Below are 13,362 nucleotides of genomic sequence, written 5' to 3'. Positions count from 1 at the left end.
AAAAATAAATACAACAATTTAAACATCTATCAATAGGAAACTGATTAAATAAATTATGGTACATACATAAAATGTAATACTATGCCACTGTTAAAAAGAAGCAAGTACTTCTATATATACTGATGTTAGAAGCTTGCCACAAATATTAAGTAAACAATACATTGCAAAACATATATATTATGATTCCATTTGTATTTTTTTAATTAAAGTTTATTGGGATGACAATTGTTAGGAAAGTTACATAGGTTTCAGGTGTACAATTCTGTGATATATTTGTATTTTTAACATTTAAGTGAAGACAGGGTGGGAGGAAGGAAGGGAGGGAAGGAGGGAGGGAGGGAGGGAAGGAGGGAGGGAAGAAAGAAGGAAGGAAGGAAGGGAGGGAGGGAGGGAGGGAGGGAGGGAGGGAGGGGAAGAAATATTTATGTAGGCATGGAAAATGCCTGGAAAGAGAGACAAATTTAATATTGTTACCTCCTGGGAACGGAATGTGGAGAGAACGGAAAACTTATATGTTATCTTTTATTGGGTCAAGTAATAATGTCATCAGATCCCTAAGCACACCAAGATTTCCAATGCAGGTAAGAAAGAAGTTTAAAAGAGATCAAAAGGGAATGGCCTGAGAGACTGGGTAAAAGTCTATTTTAGTGTTTCCAGAGCTAAGGGAGGAGAAAAAGAAGGGTGATTAATTATTTCAAACATGGAAAGAGAGATCTACTAAAAACAAGGAGAGGTAAGTACCCAATAGGCAAAGAGCATGAACAGATAATTCTTCAAGGAGGAAGATCTCATGGCCAATATACATAAAAAAGTAAAAGTTTCACACCTGCTGATAATAAGATTTTTTAAATATTTGCCTATAGATTCAGCAAAATTACAAAACATATATTCAATTTTAAAGAGGGAAAATGTAGGAGGTAATCTCATACTTCGCTGGCAAATGTAAATTGGTAAAACCTGTTGGAGAAAGCCATGTGACAATGTGATTTCTAAAAAACCGAACTTCACAGAACTATCACAACTGTGATTAAATTATTGATTATGTGCTACATTGTTCAATACATATCTCCCCTGCTGAAATAAGTTCCATAAAAAAGGCCATCGTCTATCTTCTCTTCTCCACTATATCTCAAGCACCTAGCCTAGAAACTGGCACATTGTAGGCCCTCAGTAAATCAACACATGCTTTCTTATAAGTTGCAAGCAACAGTTAAAAGACACTGGTACTAAAGCTATTCTGATGCCTGAACCGATAGAGCTACAAACAAGAAACAGTGTAGATGCCATGGAAATTTTCCATGTCTTAAGAATTACTCGAGTTCAAGGTAGGTTTACATAGTCACAGCTATGAAAGCCACACTGGTCCATCATTTCAACTATTCTGCCAGCAGCGACTAATCTCCTGCCCTCTTATATTTCTGTCACAGCCACCCAGAAAAATCCTCCAAACTGGATTGTTCACACTGTTTCTACACCTGGGCTGATGATTGCTGCTGGAGAAAATGGATACAGAGCTCTGTGATGGGGTGGAGACACATTCAAGTTATCAAGACTTTCTTGGCTCCCTGATGTGGCAATCTGGATGATATACCTCTAATGAGATCCTCTTACCATCCCTCTCAAATGCCATTGCAACCCCTCACCGTTCTCATCAGATGGGACCTCCCTCAAAATCCTGTCTTTCCACAGCTCCTTCCTTCTCCACAGCCTCACCAATCCTGCGCACTTCCCCTCCTGTCTCAATGGAAGAGCCACCTCCCTTTCTCTAAAGCCAGTCTTTTCACCTCTTTCACTCTGGAGCTCCCATCATCCTGCTTTCTCAGCGACCTTGCATCATCAAGCTCTATGCCATCTACACACAAATGGGCTCACCTCTCTCTGTATTTAAAATTAAGCAAAACAAAATTAACAACATTTTCTTGTCCCACGTGCCCTACTGTCTATAAGAAATAGTCTCTCATTCCCATCACAGCCAAGCCCCTTCAAAGTGTGTACCATACTCCTTATCAGTCCTCAGTGCTCACTCTCCAACCCTCTACAATCTGCCTCCCATCCTGCTGCTGCACCAATGTCATCATTGACCTCATAATTGCCAAATCTAATGAACATGTTTTTAAAATGTTTTATAGTGTGTTTTATCTGATTTCAAGAGGGGTACACATCATGAACAAAGTTATGACATATGACAGACTAGAGAGAAAAAACCTTGCACTATATAGCAGGCGATGGGTAAATATCCCTAGTAATTACAGTGCTCTTACAAAAAAAAATTAAATATATCACCCAAAAGAAAAATGTGCAAAGAATATTAAGGAGCAAGTTTCAGGAAAAAGACGAAAGCTAACACACATGAGAAGATACTCAGCCTCACCAGTAATCAGAAAAATGCAAGTTAAATCAGTTAGATATTATTTTTCACCTATCTGATTGGCAAAAATTAAAAAAGACTCACTCTCATGGTGACAATATAAACCCTCTTAGATGTCACTTTGGCAGCACCTACTCACATTTTCAAATGTACATATCCTTTGACCCAACTATTTCTCTACTAGAAAGCTAACTCACAGAAATATTTGCGTGCATATGTGTCTTACATCTTATATTTATCCACCCTTCAGCGTTGTGCAAACTGTTTATTGCAGCTTTGTGGTGGTTTGGACTAGGGCAATAGGCAGAGGAGATGGAGACATGTGGCAGAATATATACACTTGGAAGTTCAGGTCAACAGGACTTGCTGATGACCTGGATGTTGGTGGGCTGAGAGAAATAGAGGAATCAAGGGTGACCCTAGGTTCTTAATTTGAGCAATTGAATGGATGCTAGTGCCATGTTACTGAGAGGAAGCTGAGGGAAGGGGCTGGGGATGTGAGAGGAATCAGGAGTACTGTTTTGGCCACATTACATTTGAGATGTCTACTTGACATCCAAGTAGAGATGCTGAATAGGCCAGCAGACATATGAGGCTGCAGCTTAAAAGAAGGCTTGGGTCAGAGACATACACCTGGGGGTGATGAGTGTATAGATAGATGGTATTTAAAGCCATGGGGCTGGATGAGTGTTTGTGGGAAGATTTTGGATGGACAAATGTTCATGGACTGAGCCCTGAGATCCAATGTTCAGAGGTTAGCGAAATAAATTTAGTAGAAGAGGATGCTGAGCAGAAGTTTTTTGTACAAATTTGAGCTTCAAAGTTTACATCAAATGGTGAAGAATCACATATTTTATACCATATCAAGGGTCCGACTCCTTCCAAGCCCGTCTTTTAAGGGATTCTAGCCCTTTTTTTCTTTCTGAATATTTCAAAACACATTTAAACAGATCAGTACTTTGTTTTCTTTTATGTTACCTAGTGGTTTCAAGCACTACACAAGTAGCACTCAGCAATGTCTTTTCCATAAAGTTAATAATCCAATAGCTATCTCATGCCTAAAAGGCTAAGGGTGACTTTAGGCCAGAAGCTTTATTTGTGGCATCTTTTATTCTTTTAGGCTGTTCACTTCCCTGTTGCACAGTAACTTACTCCAGCTTCTTACTGAGCTCACCAAATGCCTAAAATGTATCCAGACATCTGACAATCCACACCCCTCCCTCAGTGCAGCCTCTCTTCGTAGCCACAAGAAGCATAGCATCTTTACATTTCCACTTCAAACTTCAGAAGTTTCCATCCAGAGCCTCATGCCTTAAAGGGAGAGAGAGAGGAAGCACTTCCAACTAGATCAAAGTTGTCATCAGTAATGCAATCTGAAAGCAAAACTCAGTGGAAGGAAAACAGTGAGAACTAGGCCCAGGGCAGCCTAACACTGTAGGGTGACAGACAGGGGACACTTAGTTTCAGTTCCAGGAGAGCCCAAAAAAGTGCCAGTTCCTAGAACAGTAATGTCATTCATTAATTCATTGAACAAACGTTGGTAAGTACCTATGTCCCAGGCCCTGTTATAGGTGCTGGGGTCCACTAGTGAATAAAACAGACAGAAAGCCCTGCCCACGTGGAACTTACATTGTGGAGGGGGGAGAGAGACAGACAATAAGAAAGAAAAATGAATAAAATATGCAATATGTTACATTAGAGTAATAAGGTAGGGAAGGGGCACATAGAATATTCCGGGAAGGGTTTCAAGTTTAAACAAGATGATTAGGGAAGGCCTCACTGAGGTGACATTTAAACACAAACTCCTAGTTGTCAGATTTCAAGCGCCTCAAAAAAGGTATCTTTTGTACTTCAATCCCACCATCACCAGACCTCAGGCCCTTGAAGGCATGGGACCCCCGGTTCTTAGCACAAATGTTTGTTGATTTTTCACGCTTAAGACAAAGGGAGCTCCAAGATCCAGACCTTGACCTTAAAGTGGTTAACCTTCCAGGTGGAAAAACAACTAAGAGAGGTGTTAAGGGCTTTCCTGAGGTATAAACAAAGAGCTTTTGGACACAGGATAACTGGTAATTCTGCATAGGGGAAGGAATTGTATTCAGAAAGGCTGTCCCAAAGGAGGTGACTTTAGAGTAAATTTTGAGATAAATAGGAATTAATGGCAGGGAGTGGGTATGGGTGGCAAGTTATCTTTTCAGGGGGAAAAAAAGAGCAGTTTGAGCAAAGGCCCAGTGATCGGATCAGGGAAGACATTTTTCTCCTGGACTGTCCCTGCCTCAGATATGCCATCCATCCCAGGATAAAATAAGCAAACACTTCCCCTCAGGCTCTCTGGCTTGACTGTTGGGAAATCCTTATCGCATACCACATCCTCATTTCTCCCCTAGCAAGCAGGAAAGGAAGAAGTTGAGTCAGTCACACATCCCTAGAATCCAGTTACCCTCTCTTAACTTCAGGACAATGACTACTGAGCTAAGAGCCCTGGAAGTTTCATTCAGACAGGTACACTCAGGGGTGTGTACCTAGAGTGGCAATGTGGCAACTGGCCCCCTGCTGGAAGTGAAGTGGTGAAGTGGGCAAGATACCAGTGAGGTAAATGGTCCAAAGTCTCCTCAGTGCATCCAGGGTAGAGTCAAGGACCAAAACTTATACTTTGGCGTGGAAGGGAAATTTTTAATCACTTAGTCCTCACTCGTGAGCTATTTAGTGTTCCTAACATCCAAGGCAGCAGAGACGGTATGACAGGGGATAGGAACAGAGCTGTGCATTAAGATGACCCAGCTCTGTCCCTCATCTGTTGGGTGATTTGGAGCAAGGCACTTAACCTCTCAGTCTCCTTTTCATCATAACACAATTATAATTGTAGCGCCTACTTCATAGAGTTATCATGAGGATTATATGAGATAATTATGTCAAGAACTTATCACAGCGCCTGGCTCAGTGGATTCTAACAACCATTATTAATAGCAGCCTTTAAGGGGAAAACTCAGAGAGTATCAACCAGAATGCTACATACACTCACAGACCAGTCATCCCTGAACAGGCCTCCATTTCACTGTTCAGACTTAGAGTGAGGCCCCTGAAATTGTGTTACCAGAAATGTTTGCCTCCTGCCAGGATAAGTCTCACAAGCCAAGTTGGTGGTCCCTTTCTACTAGGATTTCCAGCAGGTGCTAAAAACAAAAAACAAAAACAAACCAAAAAAAAAAAAACACAACAAAAAACTTTCTCAGAGTCTCAACTCTTTGCATTAGACATTATTCTCTCCACAAACCAGTGGGTAAACACATTAGGTCATTAATACCTTAATATTAATGGATTTATGAGGGGTGGTGTCCGGGAGCTGAAAAAGCAGAAAAGCCAGTTTAAAATAGGAGGTCCAGGATGTACTGAAGACTAATGTCTGCCACAGATGTTCAAGCTCTAGGGTCAACCCTGCCAAAAGCTGTATTCTGGAGCGCTAGGTCCTCTGGTCCTGAAGAAGTAGGGTACTGGGGGAGGAAAAGGTTAGTTAATGAGAAACAGATCAGTTGTTCAAGCCACCAGAATTCTAACCAAATGATTTCACCACCAAAACTAACCATTTCATTCAACGTTAAGGGCTGGAGACGTTCATAAGCCCCTTTATAAACCAAAACAGAAGATAGAAGTGTTCTGGGCCCCTTCTGAGGGCTCTGAGGACTCTCCTCCAGGAGCAAAGCCTGCTTGAAAAGTGGCAAGATAAAGCAGTTCAACTCTGGAGCACACAGCCGGGTCCCCCGCCCCAAGTGCAGAAGAAGCCCACCGAGGCAGGACTAGGGCCAACCAGCCAGCCAGCAGCCTTTTTACCTGTGGCGGGCCGCCTGAGGTCCGTAAGGAGTACGGGGACAATACCACGCGCAATGGCCGGGCACTGCCAGAGGAACCGGCGAAAAGGTGACTCGACGCCTCGGAGGGCGCAGTTCCCGCTAGGAGCTCCGGCCCCACCCCTGCCCCCCGGGCCGGCTCTCCGGAATTGCCTCAGCTCCGGCAGGCGGGAAAAGCCGGCCACGCCGCTCGAGGCGTGACAGGGAACACAGAGAGGCACAGCCTTCGTTAGCGATCAGTGGGCCTGGGAAGGCGCTCGGGAGAAAGCAAACTGGCGGGGAGGGACTGTCCCCGGGGAGTCAAGCAGACTGGAGTCGAGGCGTGGGCAGGAGGGCTATCCAGGGAGGCAGAAAGGGGACAGGAAAGAGTGGGAGGGCGGAAGGGGTTAGGGAAGGACGCAGGGCCCTGAGATGGGGGTGGGGGCGCTTAGGCAGAGACAAGGGGCTGGGGGCCAGGCAGGAGTCCCCGACCGACGGCGAAGGGGCGGCCTCTGGCCGCGAACCTACCTGTCAGGTGCAACAGGTGCCACGAGAGAGGCTAGAAGTCCCAGCACCGGATTCAGGGCAGGGTCTATGGCTCTGGGAAGACCGCAACCCCACTCCGGCAGTGGCCGGTCCTTCTCACCCTCCCGGGAGGCGGAAAAAGCTGCAACTTTCCCTGGAGCGGGGAGGAGCTGGACTCTTAAAGGGGCCGCACAGCGCTCCAGGCTCCTGAGTAGGGGACGGTGCCACTACAAGAGGAGCTCTGGGAACCAAAGCCTTAAGGCACTGGAGGGATGCCCTCCAGGATTATGAAAGGGAGCTTGAGGATTAAGGATAAGGGTCTAAGACTAGACCTGACCCCCTTTTTATTTCCATCTGTGGTCACTCTCTCAGATGATAAATCACAAACCTCTTCACTCAGCTGAGCCAAAAGTTGTCAAACGGTCGTGTACTTTTAGGGAGAAGAAGACTGTAGACCATATACTTTGGTAAGATAAAACATGATACCATTCTGATTCTTCGACTTTCAGCCTTTTGTGGCAAAGAAAAGTGTCTAAAATAGAAACGTTTTGGGCAAATAGCATAAGACTAAATTCACACACATGGACACAAGTGGGTAAAACATTCAACTCACTATTTAATCAAAGAGTAAATTAGAACAATAATGAGGTTCCTTGGCAAAGTTTTTTGTTTGTTTGTTTTTATAACAATGATGACAAAGTGGCCACCAGATAAGTTATCTTATAATTGCTGGAAGGAGTGTATTTTGGTTAAAAATCCTTTGACAAAGCATGTGAGTAATATATATCAATTAGACTCTAAAATGTTTATATCTACCCAGTAATTGTAAGTTCCTCTCCCATTCTCTTCCTCCCTCTCTCTCTCTCCCTCTCTTCTTTTCATCACCCATTAACAATGCTCAAGTCCCTCTCACCTGTCATCAGCAAATAAACATGCTCAAGTCTCCGCCATCTTAAAAAAAAAAATCCTCTTTACACACCAAATACCTCTCCAGCTCCTCTTTATGAACAAATTTATTCCAAATATACTTTAGAGGTACATTTGTAATCTCCACTCCCTTAATTTTCACTCAACAATTTGACTTTCTTCCTCAACACTCCACTGAGACTGTGCTCAACAAGATACCCAGCTAATGACCTCCGTGTCAATAAATAAATAAATAAACAAACAAACAAACAAATAAGACATTTTTAGTCCTTATCTTGCTTGACCTCTTCTCTACATTTAATGCTGTTAACCATTTCCTCCTCCTTGAAAGTCTTCCTGTGGCATCTATGACACCATACTCTTCTGCTTTTCCTCCTACCCTTTTGCCCTCTCCTCAGTTCCTTTGTACATTCCACTCTGCTATCTAACTTCTGAAAGACAGACATTCTCAGGGCTAGGCTACATATACTCTCTTCCTAAGTGATCTCTTTCACTCACTTGGCTTTAATTATCATCTGTATGGCCACACCTGTAATTTTATAGCTTATCCAGATATCTCCACTGAGCTCTGCTCTCTTGACATCTCCACTTGGATGTCTTGCAGGCCCTTCAAACTCAACACATCTGAAGCTGAACCCACCATCTTTTCTCTTAAATTTGCTCCTTCTCCATTGTTTCCTGTATCAGTATAAAAAACCCAAGGCAGAAAGTGGGCACCTAGAGTATCATGTTTCCCTGAAAATAAGACCTAACTGGAAAATAAGCCCTAGCACGATTTTTCAGGATGTTCATAATATAATATAAGCCTTACCATATTTCCCTGAAAATAAGACCGGGTCTTATATTAATTTTTCCTCCAAAAGACTCATTAGGGCTTATTTTATATTACGAGCATCCATAAAAATCATGCTAGGGCTTATTTTCAGATTAGGTCTTATTTTTCAGGGAAACATGGTAGTACCTGGCACATAGTAGGCCCTCGCTAATATTTGTATAATAAATGAATGAATGAATGTGTCCTAAAGAAACACAAACTTTTTGTACAATGATGTTAACTGCAGTATTACTTAGAATAATCAAATACTAGGGGCAAAACCTAATGGTTCAATGGTTAAGTAAATTAGAGTTATACGATGGAATATTATATAGCCAGTAAAATTGACAAGTAGTCTTCCCTTATCCATGGGGGATACATTCCAAGACCCCCAGTGGATACCTGAAAACACACTGAACACTATACATACTATGCTTTTTCCCTTTACATACAAGCCTTTTCACTTAAAGGAAGCACTTTATGGCTTTTCTTTGGTATATTTGAATTGTCAGCATCACTACACTTGCACTTTGGGGCCATTATTAAGTATAATGTGTTATTTGAACACTGCACTGCAATACTGTGACAGTTGATATGATAACCTAGACAGCCAAAAATTAATAATGAGCAGGTATCATATACAATGTGGATACACTGATCAAAAGGGATGATTCCCATCCCCGGTGGGATGGAGCAGAACGGCACGAGATTTTATCACACTACTCAGAATGGTACAAACTTTAAAACTTACGAATTGTCTATTTCTGGTATTTTCCATTTAAAATTTTCAGATCACAGTTGACCATGAGTAACTGAAACCGTGGAAAGCAAAACCACGTAGCAGGGGACTACTGTAGCAGGTAGCAGGGGACTACTGTATTTACACGTAGCTCATAATGACAAGAAATACGTATGTGTAATATTAACTGAAAGTAGGATACAGTATTTAATATACATATGATCACAACAATTAATGGAAATCGGAGGATATGCATGAACAAAAGGCTAGAAAGAAATATGCAAACTATCAATAGTGGCTGTCTCTAGGTGGTATAACTAAATGAACTTTTCATTTTCATCCTAATTTTCTGTATTTTTCAACTTTCTTATAATAGTGGGTATAGCTTTGATAATATAAAACATCTTTTTTGAAAATCTTTAATAGGGAAGGAAAAAATCATTTTAATTCTAGCAGACAAAACAGTAAAATTCAGCTCCCAGGCTCTACCCAGAGTTTTCTGCCATTCTGGAATCCTTAAATACACCACCCACAGCCTTAAGTGCAAAGAAGACTCTTCAAAAAGGAAACCCTTTTGTTCTGTCTAGCGTTGCTAACTCCATCCTCAGGGCCTCTCTGCCTCAGCTCTGGGCTTTGAATGTGTTCATCTCCCTAACCTGGCCTGTGGGAACTCAGAACAAGCACTTCTCTGCTTCTTCTTTGCAGGTGGTGCTTGGCAGGAGCTGGAAATACCCTCAGCTAGAAGGGACTTCAGAAAACATATAGTCCAATCTTCTTATTCCACAGCAAAATTTCCAGATATTATTTTAAGTTTTTCCTTCTTTATGCATGTGTGGTTTCTCACTCTCCAAGGTCCACCTCATTAAAGAGGATGTGTGAGGATCTGACTCCTATCACAGTTTCACTAAACCATCTGAAAATACACAGAGACAAACATAAGCAATGAACCAAAACCAAGTTAGTCAATGGCCTGTTTACACAGATTCCATGCTTCGCAATCTGCTGTCCATTATCTGTTTGATCCTCTTTGTTTGTCGCAAGGATTCTGTGCTCAAATTCTTATGCCAAATATTGTGAGCGCTCCAATGCAAGCAAACCCAGGCACTATCCTGTGCAACAATGTAAATAGGAACTTATGGATTATTATCTTATGTATGGTATGTAAACTCCTGTCCCATAGTGAATGATCGGATATGATGAGTTGTTTCAATTTACCACATTGAAGTAGTTCTGGATAGTGCAAACTAATAAGATACTCCATTGTTTGTTTTTTTCCTCAGCCCCAGGTGATGGGATGCCTCAGCATTGAGCAATTGCTCTTTTTAAATATTTTGAAAATGCATAAATATATAGACAACAGTACGACAAAGAGAATATGCTCACAACCCAGCTTAAGAAATAAAGCATTATGCAGATTGGTGCAGCTGCTATGGAAGACAGTTTGGAGGTTCCTCAAAAAGTTAAGAATAGAATTACCATATGACCCAACAATCCCTCTCCTGGGTATATACCAAAAAATTCTGAAAACATTTATCCATAAACATATGTGTGCTCCTATGTTCAGTGCAACTTTATTCACAGTGGCCAAGACATGGAAATAACCAAAGTGCCCTTTGATAGATGAATGGATAAAGAAGATGTGATATATATATAATGGAGTACGATTCTGCCATAAGAAAATATGAAATAGTACCATTTGCGACAACATGGATGGATCTTGAGATTATTATGCTAAGTGAAATGAGACAGACAGAAAATGTCGAGAACCATATGCCTTTGCTGATGTGGGATATAAAACTGAAAGCAACAAAGGAGCAAATCAAACACATGAAGAAACAAAAACTCAGACATAGACAATAGTTTAATGGTTACCAGAGGTTAAGGGGGAGGGGGTGGTAGAAGAGGGTAAATGGAGTCAAATATATGGTGATGGAAAGAGAACTGACTCTGGGTGGTGAACACACAATGTGATATATAGATGATGTATTACAGAATTGTACACTTGAAACCTATGTAATTTTACTAACCATTGTCACCCCAATAAATTGTAATCAAAATTTATATATATATATATATATATATATATATATATATATATATATATATATATATATATATAATTTAGCAAGGGAAAAAAAGAGATTTACATTCAAACTAAAATTCCACCCATCTTCGCATCTCTTCAATAAACTTCTAAACACGCCAAAAAAAAAAAAAGACAGAAAGAAAGAAAGCATTACCACTACAATCAGAGCCCTCTGTATACACCTCCATCCCAAGGTTTTCACTATACCAGATTTGATCTTGATCATTTCCATGTGTGTCTTTATACAGTTACTACATATGTGTCTATCCCTAAACAATATGTAGTACTTTACAGAAATAGTGTCACTCTGCATGTACTATCTGCAATTTGCTTTCCTCACTCAACATTATGCTTATGAGATTTATCCCTGTTGATAGACGTAGCTCTAATTCATTCATTTTCATTGCTATAGAGCATTCCAGGCATAACTATATTGTAATTTATGTGTTCTCTTATTGATCAGGTACTCTTCTATTGCCAAAGTCTTAATTCCAGATGCCAGGACACTCCCTCTTCATTTCTTGCTAGATAATAAAAATAAAAACTTTTGCAAAAACAAACAAACGAAAAAAGAAGTCTTCTTGACCAAGCATATTTAGTTCACTAGTGGTCTACAACGAGTATGGGGTGTAAAAAGTAGATTCAGTCTCTTATTCAGTCAAGATCAGAGTTTCTCCACCTCCGCACTACTGACATTTTGGACTGAATAATGTTTTGTTGTGAGGGGCTATCCTGTGCATTGTAGGATGTAGATGCCAATCGTGACAACCCAAAATGTCTCCAGCTATTGCCAAATGTCTTCAGTTGAGAACCACTGGTTAAGGTTTACTAGGCACCCATTACACGTGAAGCACTTTAGTAGGTGCTATGGGAAGAAAGAAGATGAATAAACACTAAAAAAATAGTTCTTTCACTCACAGAGGTATGTATTGACATCTACTATGTGGAAAGTATACTGGGCTAGGCACTGGGATTTTGGTGACTGAACATTTCTTCGAGGTGTTCACAATTTATTGCATGGGGTTGGAGGGAAGCAGACAAGCCAAAAACACAAATTTGTAATACAGTGTGGAAAGTGCAAAGCTGGGAAGATGTGCAGGATATGTGGAAGCACCTAGCAAGGCCACTTTCACCAGTGTGGTCAGTGAAGGGTTCCTGGAAAAGTGGTATCTTCTCTGAATCTTAAAGGATTAGAAGGAATTAGCTAGACCAAAAAGGCATTCCAGGCAGAAGAATAGCATAAGCAAGAACAAAGAGTATAGAAACAATAGGCCTATGCAAAGGAAGGTGGTGTTGTTGGAGCATGAAGTGTAAAAAAAAAAAAAATGTGATCACAGATGAGGCTAGAAAGATGATGTATTAGTTTGCTAGGACTGCCGTAACAAAGTACCACAAACTAAGTGGCTCAAAAAACAGAAACTTATTTTCTCATACTTCTGGAGGCTAAAAGTCCAAGATCAAGGGGTCTACAGGGCTAGTTCTGAGGGATGTTAGGAAGAATCTGTTCCCCTCTCCTAGCTTCTGGTGGTCTGTTGGCAATATTTGGCATTTCATGGCTTATACAAGCATCACCCCAATCTGTGCCTTCATCTTCATAAGGAGTTCTCCCTGTCCATGTCTCCCTGTGTCCAAATTTCCCCCTTTCTTTTTGATTAGTTTCAGGTGTACAAAACAATGTAACAGTTAGACATTTACACCCCTCACAAAGTGATAACCTCCCTCCCCTAATCTACTACCCCTCTGATATCGTATATAGCTGTTACAGTTCCACTGACTCTGTTCCCTGTGCTGTCCTCCACATCCTGTGACCATATATATATTAAATTATTGTTGACATTGTTTTTCAGCTTCAGCCTCAGGTGTTCACTGCAGTGGTCAGCCATTTACACTGTCCCTGAAGTGGTCTCCTTAATAAGACAAGTGCCCATCTGACACCCTACAAAATCTTTACATTATTGATTATATTCCCCAAACTGTCTTTCGTATCCCCATGGCAATCTTGTGGTTATCAATTTATGCTTTCTAATCCCCTCACCTTCTCCCTCATCCCCGCCCCATCTCCCATCTAGCAACCCTCAG

The 13,362-nt window shown here is 41.2% G+C and overlaps 1 protein-coding gene across 3 annotated transcripts in view; it reads right to left on the bottom strand.

Moving 5' to 3' along the window:
* SYTL4 (synaptotagmin like 4) overlaps positions 1 to 6,843 on the bottom strand; it is a 71,511-nt gene extending 64,668 nt beyond the window's left edge. For 2 of the 3 annotated variants that reach the window (XM_033108539.1, XM_033108557.1), the window contains exon 1: positions 6,721 to 6,843. The gene's annotated coding sequence lies outside the window, so the exon portion shown is untranslated. Of the gene's footprint in view, positions 1 to 6,196; positions 6,356 to 6,720 lie in introns of those variants that run through there. The other variant, XM_033108548.1, reaches the window with a different exon arrangement.
* Positions 6,844 to 13,362: the final 6,519 nt, after the last annotated feature.

Source organism: Rhinolophus ferrumequinum, chromosome X (assembly GCF_004115265.2).
Source record: "Rhinolophus ferrumequinum isolate MPI-CBG mRhiFer1 chromosome X, mRhiFer1_v1.p, whole genome shotgun sequence".
NCBI lineage: Eukaryota > Metazoa > Chordata > Mammalia > Chiroptera > Rhinolophidae > Rhinolophus > Rhinolophus ferrumequinum.
This window is presented reverse-complemented; position numbering and strand designations above follow the sequence as displayed.